The sequence below is a fragment of the Saimiri boliviensis genome, chromosome 5 (assembly GCF_048565385.1).
Source record: "Saimiri boliviensis isolate mSaiBol1 chromosome 5, mSaiBol1.pri, whole genome shotgun sequence".
Classification (NCBI taxonomy): Eukaryota; Metazoa; Chordata; class Mammalia; order Primates; family Cebidae; genus Saimiri; species Saimiri boliviensis.
The window spans coordinates 118,659,628-118,673,440 of NC_133453.1; the positions used below are offsets into that span (position 1 = coordinate 118,659,628).

The 13,813-nt window shown below is 37.8% G+C and overlaps 1 long non-coding RNA gene and 1 pseudogene across 1 annotated transcript in view; one reads left to right on the forward strand and one right to left on the reverse strand.

The window, feature by feature from the left end:
• LOC141584636 (uncharacterized) overlaps positions 1 to 11,304 on the forward strand; it is a 553,476-nt gene extending 542,172 nt beyond the window's left edge. Inside the window, exons 8-9 of the long non-coding RNA XR_012517799.1 lie at positions 2,907 to 3,664; positions 10,236 to 11,304. This is a non-coding gene — a long non-coding RNA (uncharacterized LOC141584636). The remainder of the gene's footprint in view (positions 1 to 2,906; positions 3,665 to 10,235) is intronic.
• A 1,514-nt stretch (positions 11,305 to 12,818) lies between these two features.
• On the reverse strand, positions 12,819 to 13,596 carry LOC101044292 (ankyrin repeat domain-containing protein 37 pseudogene; annotated as a pseudogene).
• Positions 13,597 to 13,813: the final 217 nt, after the last annotated feature.

The following is a 13,813-nucleotide window of genomic DNA, read 5'->3' on the forward strand; positions in this document are numbered from 1 at the left end:
TTTAACTCACTTTTACTATATAATATGAAAGCACTAAGTGTTATCTCAGAGAATCACCTGAGTTCCTGCCGTTTTTTGTAACAGTAATTTGAATCAGTCATCCCAGTCAGTTTTGTCTATAGATAGTGTCACAATGTGGTAATAATGGCCAAGTGGCAATCTTAACTTTCAATTCAGTGAATTTGCTGTGTCCCTTAGTAGTACCCTGTTTTCCTAGAGAACCAAGACCTCCAAATCAAAAAGTTTAATATTCTACGAGCAAAAAGCAAAATTTTCATAAATTAGACAGTATAATAGCTCAAGGAGGCACGTCTGCAGTTGCCATTTGATTTCTTGACCCATGTATTCTGGCTACAGAACAAATACTATCTACTGGTTTTTTATTCACACATATTTTTGCATCCTGTATAATGAGCTCCATCCTTTTGTTTCCCTACTGGCATTTTAACTAAGTCCTTAGTAGGCCATTCTACAGTTTTATCAAGTGATGGAACAGTAGAATCTATGAAATGCTGTAGCATCACAATTAATCAAATTAATAGGAGGAAAAGTGCATAATTTCTTTTTTTCTTTTCTTTTCTTTTTTTTTTTTTAGACTGAGTCTCACTCTGTCACCCAGGATGGAGTGCAGTGGTGTGATCGTGGCTCACTGCAACCTCTGCTTCCCAGGTTCAAGTGATTCTCCTGCTTCAGCCTTCTGAGTAGCTGGGATTACTGGCGCTCGCCACCACATTTGGCTAATTTTTGTATTTTTAGTAGAGATGGGGTTTCACCATGTTGGTCAGGCTGGTCTTGAACACCTAACTTCAGTTGATCCTCTCACCTCGGCCTCCCAAAGTGCTGGGATTACAGGCATGAGGCACCACCCCCAGCCCACCAATTCTTTTAATAATGGCATTTGGACATTATTTCAAAGACCACAGATCTGTGAGGTGGAGTGGTTGTAGCTGAGTGCATTAGGGTGCTTACAAACAGACAATGACTAACAGGTTTAAAAAAATTCATACCAATCAACAGACAGAGAATCAAAGAACTTCTATAGTATCCCTATAGAATATCGTATTACTTATAGCTAAAGGGTCAACCTCAAAAAAAACAAGCACAAAAGTGAATTGTGTAGGCTGCAGAATTATAGCATGAGTTGATTCTTAGCTTTTCAACATCTCAAGAAAAACAGAGGAGTATGAATTAGGAAGAAGCAGGATCCTGAGACTAGGTGTGAATGAAGCAGAGAGTCCTCAACCCTCAAATCACATGAGCATCCTTTGTCAGTGGAAGCAACCTGCCTCTCTGTATTGGAAGGTGCTTTTTCTCTCCTAGCTTGAGGGCCTGTAGTAAACTTCTATTAGCAGTTGCATTCAAAGGCTACTTATTTTTCTGAGGACACCTCAACTACCCTTAGTTCACACTCTCACAACTAGATTGTATTTTATCCTGAACTTAGAGAAAAAGTTCAAAATCTGACTAACAGGCCAGGTGCAGTGGCTCACACCTGTAATCCCAGCACGTTGGGAGGCCAAGGCAGATGGATCACCTGAGGTTAGGAGTTCAAGACTAGCTCAGTGAAACCCAAATTTTAAAAAGAAAAAAAATTTTATCTCCTTGGTTAAATTTACTCCTAAGTAATTTTTTTGGAGCTATTTTTAAATTGTTTCCTTAATTGATTTTTAAGATAGTTTGTTGTTAGTGTATAGAAATGCTACTGATTTTTGTATGTTCATTTTGTAACCTGTCACTTTACTGAATTTGTTTAACAGTTTGGGCAGGATTTTGGTGGACTCCTTAGGGCTTTCTCTATATAAAATCATGTGATCAGCAAACAGAGACAATTTCACTTCTTTCTTGTCTATTTGAGTGTCTTGTATTTTTCTTGTCCAATTGCGCTAGCTGGAACTTAAAGTACTATGTTAAAGAGTAGTGATTACAGTGGACATTCTTGTCTTATTTCTGATTTTAGAGGAAAAGTTTTAAATTTTTCACCATTGAGTATAATGTTAATTGTGAACTGGTCATATATGGCCTTTATTTTGTTGAGGTACATTTCTTCTATATCTGTGTTGTTGAGAAGTTTTATCATGAATGAATGTTAAACTTGCTAAATGACTTTTTGCATATATTGAGATGACCATGCAGTTTTTGTCCTTTATTTTGTTAATGTGGTGTATCAAATGTATGAAATGTATATGTTGAACCATCCTTGCATCTCTGGGGCACATCTCACTTGATCATGGTGAATGATCACTTTTATGTGCTATTGAATTCAGTTTGATAGTATTTTGTTGAAGATTTTTATAATATGCTCATCAGAAACATGGGTCAGAGATTTGCTTTTCCTGCAATATACTTGTCTGACTTTAGTATCAGGGTACTGCTGGACTCATATAATTAGTTTGAAAGCATTCTCTCCTTTTCAATATCTTAAGAAGTCTAACCAGTCTCATTTACTACATTGACAGCTAAACTCATAAATCATCTATAAAAATATTTATTTTTACTTAATGTACAGTCCTAGTGAAATCTCTAAAAGCAATAATTTGTTTGCAAATCAAATATCTGTGTCAGTGAATTAGCTCATCTACTAGGGAAAATTGTTGAGTATAAGACAATTAAATTTTGGAGAACATTTACCATATAACATGGCATATGATAGAGGCTTAAAATAATTTTTATTGAATGCATAACTAAATGAAATAATAACTATGATGTGTTTAGAAGTAAGGTCAGTCATACACTAACTTCACAGAGCATACGATTTCATCAGTACTTGTTTTTTTGTTTACTACATTATTGAGTAAATCAATGCATTTTTTACAAATTTAACCCTATGATTGGTTATACACTAATTCACATGAATTCATGATACTGGTGATAGTTTAAACCATTGCTTCACTTATTTATGTCTCTAGGCAACTATACTCTGTCATGCCTCACTGTGGGTGTCTGTGCTGTCCTGATCCCTTGACTTTGGCCTCAGCTTTTTAAAAAATCTGCTTTGGTCAGTGACATGAAGACAGAAGTGACAATGTGCCAGTTCTGAGCGAGTACCATGAAAGGTCGATATGTTTCTCCTATTTTTTCTATGCTTCTGATACTTACATAAAAGAAAAGCAAACAAAAAAGCCTAATCAATATCTAGTAATTTGGCTAGTTTAAGATAAGTATGTCTTTCTTTTCTGAAACTTTAGATTTTAATGAAACTCCAGTAACATTGAAAAAAAAAATCCCTACATAAATATTGAAACTCCAGTCCCATTAAAGTGCTAATAAAACTTTTAATAATTTTGTTTCCTATTGAATTTTCTCATGAGGATTTTTACATTAATCTTATTATTTGACAACCAAGATATTGTGAAAAAAATAATTTTAGAACGTACATTAAAAAATTAATGAATTTGATTTATCTTACATTTTTCATGCTAAAAATATCAAAGGCCTCTAAATATTCTATATTCTTGCAAAGGAAGGACACTCAGTCCTCTAATAAAAAAGGATACTTTTCCCTTGACCACTTTTAATAGAAAACAATTTAACTCTCTTCCTCCTGTTCCAGCCATACGAAATGCTGGCTTCCCCTTCAACTTTCACCATGATTCTAAGTTTTCTGAGGCCTCCTCAGAAGCTGAACAGATGCCAGTATCATGCTTCCTGTACGCCCTACAACACCGTGAGTCAATTAAACCTCTTTTTGTTATAAATTAGCCAATTCCAAGTATTTCTTCATAGTGATGCAAGAACAGACTCATGCAGTAAATAAGTACTGAGGAATGGGGCATTACTATAAAGATATCTGCAGCTGTGCAAGTGACTTTGGATCTGGATAACACAGAAGTTGAAAGAGTTTGGAGGACTCAGAAGAAGACAAGAGGATGAGGGAAGGTTTGGAACTTCCTAATGACTTGTTGAATGGGTGTGATGAAAATGCTGACAGTGGCCTGGACAGTGAAGTCCAGGCTGAGGATGTCTTAAATAGAAATGAAAAACTTACTCGGAACTGGAGCAAAGGTAACTTTTGTTATGCCCTACTGAAGAATCTGGCTGCATTTTGCCCTGCCGTAGAGAATCTGTGGAACTTTGAACTTGAGAATGTTTATTTACAGTATCTGGCAGAAGAAATTTCTAAGTAGCAAAGCATTCAAGACTTGGTCTAACTGCTTCTAAAAGGCTATGCTCATATGCATGAGCAAAAAAATAATATTTAACTGAAACTTGTATTTAAAGGGGAAACAGTGTAAACATTTGGAAAATTTGCAGCCTGGCCATGTGGTAGAAAAAAAAAAAAACAACGCCCATTTTCAGGGGACGAATTTAAGCAGGTTGTAGAAATCTGTATTAGTGAAGAGGAGCCAAATGCTAATAGCCAACAAAGGGAGAAAAGTCCTCAAAGGCATTTCAGAAACCTTCAAGGAGATCTTCTCATCACAGGCTTGAAGGCCTAGGAGGGAAGAATGATTTCATGTGCCAGATCTAGGGCCCCACTGCCCTCTGCAACCTCTGGACACTGCTCCCTGCATTCTGACAACTCCAACTCCAGCCACGGCTAAAAGACACCCAGGTCAATTTCATCCACTGCTTCAGTGTTCAAGCCATAGGCCTTGACATCTTCCATGTGGTGTTTAGCCTGCAGGTGCACAGACTGCAAGAGTTGAAGCCTGGGAGCCTCTGTCTAGATTTAAGAGGATATATGGAAAAGCCTGTATGACCTGGTAGAAACCTGCTTCAGGGGTAGAGCCCTTATGGAGAACCTGTACTAGTGCAGTGAAAAGGAGAAATATTGGGTTGGAGTCCCCATATAGAGTCTCCACAGGCACACTGCTTAGTGGAGCTGTGAGAAAAGGGCCATCATCCTTCAGACCTCAGAATGAAGTGGATTCACTGGCAGCTAGCACCCTGTGCCTGGAAAATCTATAGGTACTCAATGCCAGCCCATGACAGCAGACACAGGGGCTGAACCCTGCAAAGATGCAGGAGGGGAGCTGCCCAAAACCTTGAGAGCCCACCTATGGCATCAATGTGCCCTGGATGTGGGACATGGAGTGAAAGGAGATTATTTTGGAGCTTTCATATTTAATGACTCCCCTGCTGGGTTTTAGATTTGCATGGGGCCTGTAGTTCCTTTCTTTTGGCCAATTGCTTTATTTTGGATTAAGAGTATTTATTCAATGCCTATATTCCCATTGTATCTTGGAAATAACTGACTTTTTTTTTTTTAAATTTTGCAGGCTTTTAGGTGGAAGCCACTTGCCTTGTCTCAGATGAGACTTTGGACTTTTGAGTAATAATGGAAGAGTTAAGACTTTAGGAGTCTGTTGAGAAGGCATGATTGTATTGTGAAAAGTGAAAAGAACATGAGATTTGGGAGGGATCAGGGCAGAATGATATGGTTTGGATCTGTGTTCCTCCATAAAATCTCATGTTGAATTGTAATTCCCAATGTTGGAGGTTGGGCCTGTGGGAGGTGACTGGATCATGGAGGTGGTCCTTTATTAATGGTTTAGCACCATCTTGGTGCTGGTGTTGTGATAGAGTTTTCATAGGATTCAATTGTTTAAAAGTGACTAGCACCTCTCCTGTCTCTGTCTTCCTCCTGTTCTGGCCATGTGAATTTCTGGTTCCCTTTTTACTTTCTGTCATGATTGTAAGTTTTCTGAGACTTCTTCAGAAGCCAAGCAGATGCTAGCATAGGGTGTCTCACACACCATGTAGAACCATGAGCCAATTAAACCTATTTTCTTTGTTGAAACAAATATACATACATATGTATATATATATATATATATATATATGCACACACACACATATATACACATATATATATACACACATATATATACATATATGTATGTGTATTTGAGATGGAGTCGCTCTCTGTCATTCAGGCTGGATTGCAAGGGCATGAGCTCTGCTCACTGCATGCTTCTGCCTCCCTTGTTCGAGTAACTCTCCTGCTTCGGCCTCCTGAGTAGCTGGGGTTACAGGTACCCACCACCACACCAGGCTAATTTTTGTATTCTTCAGTAGAGAGAGGGTTTCACCATGTTGTTCAGGCTGGTTTCAAAATCCTGACCTTAGGTAATCCACCCACCTCGGCTTCCCAAAGTGCTGGGATTACAGGCATGAGACCTGTGCTTGGCTAAAAAAATATTAGTTTAAAAGGTAAATGGAATTAGCATTCTGTGAGACAAATGCAATATAATACATTGTTCATCGTTATTTTACTCCATTCTTTACTGTAAGCAATATAATGAGTAAGCATTGTTACTTTTACTTAGAAATGTGAAAACCGAGACTCAGTGAGTTTGAGTAACTTGCTCTAAATGATTCAGATCAAAAATGCGTAGGTGAAATTTGAAATCAGGTCTGCATGAAAACAAGTTTTGTGTTCATTTAGCTCAACTAAATCAGAATGTCAGAAAATGAATTAGGAATAAAAGGATACTTAAATGCTAAAATAATTTTAATCATACCAGAAAGCATGCAATCACTGTCATGAAGATGTTTGGATGAGAAAGGGGTTAAGAATAAACAATTCTGGTCAAGAATAAACAATTCTAACTGTCAACCTGTGTTTAGAAGATGGAACTTGAGGAAAGTATTAATATTTTGGTACTGGCCTAGGATAAGAAAGACTCCAGTCCAAGAAGTTTATGATGGTGTGGCACATGTTCGACATCCCCCGATGTTGACAGGGATAAACTTTCAGCTGTTATGTTATGTCCCATTGTGTAGAGACAAGACAATGCCAGGTGATGCAAAGATGTAGCCTTGAAGAATGTTGAACTACATCATTGAAGAAGTTATGCCCTCATACTTTTTTTGAACTATAATACAAAGAAGGGAAAGCCTTTAGATCGCTTTCCTTACTTAATGCTGGAAAGTCCAGGGATTTCAGGTTCATTAAGTGTAGGCCACTGTTGAATCCAAGTTTTAGTCAGCTATTGACAAACTATTAAGCTCTTCCAACTGCACAAGCTACACATTAAATGAAAAATTTGTTAAATACACTCAGCCTCAGCCTCCCAAGTAGCTGGGACTACAGGTGTGTGCCACCACACCTGGCTAATTTTTGTATTTTTAGTCTGTGTAGGCCACATGACAGCATTCAGGCCGGGTGCCCATGACAAAACTCTTCACCACAAACCAACAGAATATACACTCTTTTCATTGTTACATGGCGCATACTCTAACATTGGTAACAATCTGAAGTAAAACACTCTCCTTAGAAAATACATGAAACTGAGATCCTAACAAATCATCTCTCAAAACGCAACACAAATTAGAAATCAAGACTAAGAAATGTACTCAAAACCATACAGTTACATTGAAATTGAATAACTCTGTTCCTGAATGAGTGTTGGGTAAATAATAAAATTGAGACAGAAATCAAAAAGTTCTTTAAAACTAATGAGAACAAAGATACAACATACCAGAATCTCTAGGACATAGCTAAGGCAGTGTTAAGAAGGAAATGCATAGCGCTAAATGCCCACATAAAAAGTTAGAAAGATCTCAAATTAACAACCTGACATCACAACTAGAAGAACCTGAGAACCAAGAGCAAACCAATTCCAAAGTTAGGAGATGACAAGAAATAATCAAAATTAGAGCTGAACTGAAGGCGATAGAGACACAAAAACCATTCAAAACATCAACAAATCCAGTAGCTGGTTTTTGAAAAAAAACTAATCAAATAGATAGACCTCCAGCTAGACTAATAAAGAATAAAAAAGAGACAATTTAAATAAACATAATCAGATGACAAAGGAGGATATTACCACTAACCCCACAGAAATACAAACAATAATTAGGGGATATTACTAACACCTCTATGCACGTAAACTAGAAAATCTTAAGTAAATGAACACATTCCTCTACACATCCATTCTCCACATACTAAACCAGAAAGAAATCAAATCTCTGAACAGACCAATAATGAACTCTGAAATTGAGACAGTAGTAAATAGCCTAACAACAACAAGTAAAACAAAATACAACCCAGGACCAGACAGATTAATAGCTGAATTCTATCAGATATCCAAAGAAGAGCTGGCAGTATTTCTGCTGAAACCATGCCAAAAACATGAAAAAGAGGGACTCCTCAAATCATTCCATGAGGCCAGCACCATCCTGATATCAAAACCTGGTAGAGATGCAATAAAAAAGGAAAACTTCAGGTCAATATCCTTGATGAACACTGATGCAAAAATCCTCAACAAAATGATAGTAGACCAAGCACCTCAAAAGGCTTACCAATCATGATCAAGTAGGCCTTATCCATGGCATGCATGGTTGGTTCAACATACTCAAATCATTAAGTGTGATTCACTACATAAACAGAGTTAAAGAAAAAAAATCACATAATTATCTCAATAAATACAGAAAAGACTTTTGAAAATATTTCACATCCCTTTATGTTAAAAATTCTCAATAAACTAAGTATTGAAGGGATGTATGTCAAAATAATACAAGGCATCTATGACAAACCCACAACCAATACCACACTGAATAGGCAAAAGCTGAAAGCATTCCCCTTGAAAGCCAGCACAAAATAAGGATGCCTTCTCTCACCACTTCTATTCAACATAGAATTGGAAATCCTGGCCAGGGCAATTGGGCAAGAGAAAGTAATTTAAAGGGTGTCCAAATAGAAAAAGTCAGACTATCCCTATTTGCAGATCAGATGATGTTATATCTAGAAAACCCCATTGTCTCAGCACAAAAGTTCTTTCAGCTCATAAAGAACTTCAGCAAAGTCTCAGGATACATAATCAATGTGCAAAAATCACTAGCCAAGAGCAAATCAAGAATACAATACATTTTGGGAGGCTGAGGCAGGCAGATTGCTTGAGCTGAGGAGTTCAAGACCAGCCTCGGCAACGTGGTAAAATCTCATCTCTACCAAAAATACAAAAAATTACCTGGGTGTGGTGGTGCACACCTGTAGTCCCAGCTATACTCAGGAGGCTGAGGTGGGAGGATCACTTAAGCTTGGGAGGCTGCAGTGAGCTGAGATCGCACCTCTGCACTCCAGCTTGGGTGACAGAGAAAGATTGTCTCAAAAAATAACATGAACAGATACTTTTCAAAAAATACATGTGGCCAATAAGCATATTTTATAAACCTTAATATCACGGATCATTAGAGAAATGCAAATCAGAACCATAATGAGATACCATCTCACATCTGTCAGAATGGCTATTATTAAAAAGTAAAAAAATAACAAATGGTGATGAGGTTGTGGTGAAAAGGGAACATGTATACACTGTTTTGGAAGTGTAAATTAATTCAACCTTTGTGGAAAGCAGCATGGCTTCTCTCTAAAGAACTAAAAACAGAACTACCATTTGACCCAGTATTCCCATTACTGAGGATAGTAGGTAGCTTTTCCATAGAGACACATGCACAGGAATGTTCACTGCAGCACTATTCAAAATAGCAATGACAGAATCAACCTAAATGCTAGATTGGATAAAGTGACAGATTGGATAAAGAAAATGTGGTATATAGGTACCATAGAATACTGTGTAGCCATAAAAAAAATGAGATTATGTTTTTTGTAGGAACATAAGTAAATCTGGAGGCCATTACCTTTAGCAAACTAACACAGGAACAGAAAACCAAATACTGCATGTTCTCTTATAAGTGGGAGCTAACAGATGAGTACTAACGAACACCAAGAAAGTAACAACAGACACTGAGGTCTCCTTCAAGGTTGCAGGAAGGAGCTGCACAGAAAAAATATCTATTGGGCAGTACTAGGCTTAATACCTTGGTGACAAAATAGTCTGTACAACAAACTCCCACGAGATGAGCTTCCCTGTGTAACAAACCTGAGCATGTATCCCCAAATATAAAATAAAAGTTAAAATACTTTCCAACTCAGAAAATAAAACTGTAATAGGGGAAAAACATATAATAATACCACACAAAATTATCTGTTATTCATCATTCCTGATTACTTTTCTAACCCACATCTTCACCAATGTATACGGCTGTCAAATACTGTGTTCATATGAAAGCATTGAGAAAGATTAACACCACTGGTGTTTGTAACAATGACTTTAAGGAACTGAGTTCATTCAAAGATTATAAAATATACTCAGATACTTTTTTGTTAAATATATATATATATATATATATATATTTTTTTTTTTTTTTTTTTTTTAGAAGGAATTAAGAGAACACTGGCTGGGACATGATAAGGTCTTTTTTTTTTTTTTTTTCTTTTTTTTATCAAGGTGAGAGAATGAATGAAGAGGAAGAAATCTAAATTTTTCTAAGTGTCCCCAACAATGAAAACTCTCAAGAGCACAAGCTATTGAATGATGTTCTTTGGAGAGGGAAAAGGGGTCTGAACTAGGAATCAGAAGTCCTGGTAGGTATCAAATGTTGCTTTTCCATTTAATTATTCAGAGGGCCACCCTAAGCCTTTATTTCCTCATCTATAAAATGAAGAAAGTTGTCCAAACCTTGCCTATTTCACAGGGCTTCCACTGGGATAAAATGAGATGATGCTTGCAAATGTGTTTTACAAAACATGAAGGGCTTACTTTTTCTTTTTTTCTTTTTTTTTTTTTTACCTCATGCATTTATTTTTCTTTTTCTTTTTCTTTCTTTTTTTTTTTTAAGAAGAGGAAGAAAGAGAAAGAGGAAGAGGGAGAGAGGATGGGGGTATTGCTTTATTGCCCGGGCTAGAATGCAGTCTAAATATGGGTATGCCTATAATTGTCCTTAATAATGGAGACATGAAAGAAAATGAGGGAAGAGAATAGCAAACAAGGAGCCAACCAACATTTCTTTTAAACTTCTAAGTTGATATGATGTGGTACTGATAAGAGTGTATATTTTGTATATTTGAAGTGGAGAGTTCTATAAATGTTAATTACATTTACTTGTTCCAGATCTGAGTTCAAATCCTGAATATCGTTGTTAATTTTCTGTCTCATTGATCTGTCTAATATTAATGTTGAAGTCTCCCACTATTATTATGTGGGAGTCTAAGTCTCTTTATAAGTCTTGTATGTCTGCGTATTCCTGTATTGGGTGCGTATATATTTAGGATCTTTAGCTCTTCTTGTTGTTGCATTGATCCTTTTATCATTATATAATGTCCTTCTTTGCTTCTTTTGATCTTTGTTGCTTAATTGTAACTTCTGCTTTTTATTTATTTATTTTAGCTCTCTGTTTGGTTGGTAAATCTTTCTCCATCCCTTGTTTGGAGTCTTTGTGTATCCTTGAATGTGAGATGGATCTGGATGCAGCATACTGATGGGTTTTAGTTTTTTATTCAAATTGCCTGTCTTTGGATTGGGGGATTTAGTCAATTTAAATTTAGAATTAATAATAATATATGTGAGTTTAATACTGCCATTAGCTGGCTATTTTGTCCATTAGTTGATGTAAATTCTTCATTATATTGATGCTCTTTTTGATAATTTTTTTAGAAAGGCTGATACTGTTTGTTCCTTTCATATGTGTAGTGGTTCTTTCAGAAGCTCTTGTAAAGCAGGCCTGGTGGTGATGAAATCTCTGAGTGCTTGCTTATTCACAAAAAACTTTATTTTTCCTTCACTTGTGAAGCTTAGTTTGGCTGGATGTGAAATTCTGGGTTGAAAGTTCTTTTCTTTAAGGATGTTGAATATTGGCCCCCACTCTCTTCTGGCTTGTAGGGTTTCTGCTGAGAGATCTGCTGTAAGTCTGATAGGCTTCCCTTTGTGGGTAACCTGACCTTTCTCTCTGGCTGCCCTTAGTATTTTCTCCTTCATTTCGACCCTGGTGAATCTGACGATTATGTGCCTTGGAGTTGCTCTTCTTGAGGAATATCTCTGTGGTGTTCGCTGTATTACCTGGAGTTGAATATTATCCTGCCTTACTAGGCTGGGAAAATTTTCCTGAATAATGTCCTGAAGCGTATTTTCCAGCTTGGATTCATTCTCTTTGTCACATTCAGGTACACCTATCAAGCGTAGATTAGGCCTTTTCACATAGTCCCATATTTCTTGGAGACTTTGCTCGTTCCTTTTTATCCTTTTTCCTCTAATCTTGTCTTCTTGTTTTATTTCATTGAGTTGGTCTTCGACCTCTGATATCCTTTCTTCTGCTTGATCAATTCGGCTGTTAAAACTTGTGCATACTTCACGAAGTTCTCCTATTGTGTTTTTCAGCTCCATCAATTCACTTATATTCCTCTCTAAATTGTGTATTCTTATTAACATTTCGTCAAGTCTTTTTTCAAAGTTCTTAGTTGCTTTAGATTGGGTTAAAACAAGTTCTTTTAATTCACAGAAGTTTCTCATTATCCACATTTTGAAGCCTGCTTCTGTAACTGGAACACACTCGTTCTCCATCAAGCCTTGTTCCGTTGCTGATGAGGAACTGTGATCCCCCGCTGAGGGAGAGGCGTTCTGATCTTGGGCATTCTCAGCCTTTTTTGGCCGTTTTCCTCCCTTCGTTATAAATTTATCCATCTGTGGTCTTTGAATTCACCGTCTTTGTAATTAGGTTTCTGAGTGGACGTCCAACTTACTGATTCTCAGCGCCGAAATCTGAGCAACCCACTGCATCGACCAAATCAGCGGCGTTAAGATTGATGGTACTTTTCCCGACTCTGCACCAAGAACCGTCGCTCCAAGGCGCCGGCAAAACTGCCTCGCCGGTCACAAGAGTCGCGCTGGCGACCCGTGGGGCCCCTCCGCTGGGAATCTCCTGGTGCGTGAGCAACAAGAATTCATGTGAAGGTGTGGCGTCCTCTCATTCTTTGCGCTTTCAGTGGGAGCTACAATCTCGAGCTGTTAGTGATCAGCCATCTTGGATCTCTCTCGTTTTTTTCAGACATCCCTTTAATAACTTAAAAGACAAAGCATACACAACCAGCATATTATAGGCATGTAAATACATGTGTTCTTAAATGGATCTTCACTTGGAAGAAAGGATTTCCTCCTTCTCAGAAGAAGTTTAGACACATATGGTAAGCCAAAAGCTGGAGCTTACACATCTGCATGAAATGAAGGCGTTTCTTCAGACTTCTTCATAACCCACGTGACATCGACACTTCCTTTTCCCACCGATATTTTCTACACTTCCAAAACCTCTTTTCTGTCTGAGCACAGGAACACAGTCATCCCTATCAGAGTGTTCACTTGATTTTCTTGTCTGCGTACATTTAATTGTTGTAAGAAACTTGGCACATTCAGGAAATCCACACGACCAAGCGAGATCTTCAGCTGTTTGCCCATTCTTATTACATAAATCAATTTGGGCATCACTGGCCACAAGCAGGCTAAGGCACTCCAGGCTTCCAACCTTTGCTGCCTTGTGTAGTGGAGCTTCTCCTAAAACATCCTAGTTACCTGCTGGTTGAGGTCAGCGCCCGTTTGCAGCTGCCAGAGGAGAAAGCAAGCAAGGCCGCCTCCTGCGGCCAAGTGGACAGGCGACTGCTTACAGGGATCCGGGGGTGTGTTGACCGAGGCACCTTTCTCTAGCAAATGCTTAAGACCATCCACCTCGGGGTTGCAATCGAGCAACAGCATTTCCCGCCTACGGCAGATGACACAAGTCCTCGGGAGTGCAGAGCGGTGGGACACTCGCCACACCCCGGCAGGTAAGAGTGCTTTTTTGTTAAATATTATTTGTGGTTATGATTCTGTGAAAGTTGTTAATAATGTAAGGTATAAATAGCACATTTTTATCAGCCCAAATCTTTAATTAGTTAGAATGCGCCTTTCATTGTATTAAATAAGTCTACGTTATTGATGACTATTGATTCAAACTCTATATAGATTGATTCCAAACATATATACGCATGGTTAGTTACCTA